Source organism: Pteropus vampyrus, unplaced genomic scaffold (genome assembly GCF_000151845.1).
Source record: "Pteropus vampyrus isolate Shadow unplaced genomic scaffold, Pvam_2.0 Scaffold88, whole genome shotgun sequence".
Classification (NCBI taxonomy): domain Eukaryota; kingdom Metazoa; phylum Chordata; class Mammalia; order Chiroptera; family Pteropodidae; genus Pteropus; species Pteropus vampyrus.
The window spans coordinates 5,861,705-5,862,317 of NW_011888869.1; the positions used below are offsets into that span (position 1 = coordinate 5,861,705).

Genomic DNA, 613 nt, shown 5'->3' on the forward strand with positions numbered 1-613 from the left:
TGCCTATGGGCAAAATTATTTCCTTATGAGCTGAAAATCCTTTATGAAAGGAGATAAAGCCATTAATTTCACAACTAAAATAAATCTTAAATTTCACAAGTAGGGGATAAGATGAATAAGATTTTTCACATTCGAGGGGAGAGAGATAATTTATTAACTATTTTGCCAATGTATTATTTTTATCATTATCATTAGGTACCATCAATTAAGAACAAATTGAATATGTGGTATTGTCCACACATTATCTCATAAAACTCTCTGGTAGTCTACAGCCATGCTGCCCTGAACAAGTCTGATCCCATCTGATCTCAGAAGCTAAGCAGGGTTGCGCCTGGTTAGTACTTGGATGGGAGACCACCTAGTAAGACCAGGTGCTGTTGGTCTAAAATAATAATAATAATAATAATAATAATAATAATAATAAGAGATTGTAAACTGACAAGGTCCTTGCAATCCATGAGGTCAACCGAGGGTTGCCTCATCTACAAACAACAACAACAACAACAAAAAACTCTGGTATAGGCAGTTTTACGCTTATTTCATATTTATTAGGGCACTCCTCAGTGATATTGATACTAATACTTTGCAACACTTAATGAGAATGATAAAAATG

The 613-nt window shown here is 34.1% G+C and overlaps 1 pseudogene; it reads left to right on the top strand.

Annotated features, from left to right (window-relative positions):
* Positions 1 to 264: 264 nt before the first annotated feature.
* Positions 265 to 383, top strand: LOC111742206 (annotated as a pseudogene).
* Positions 384 to 613: the final 230 nt, after the last annotated feature.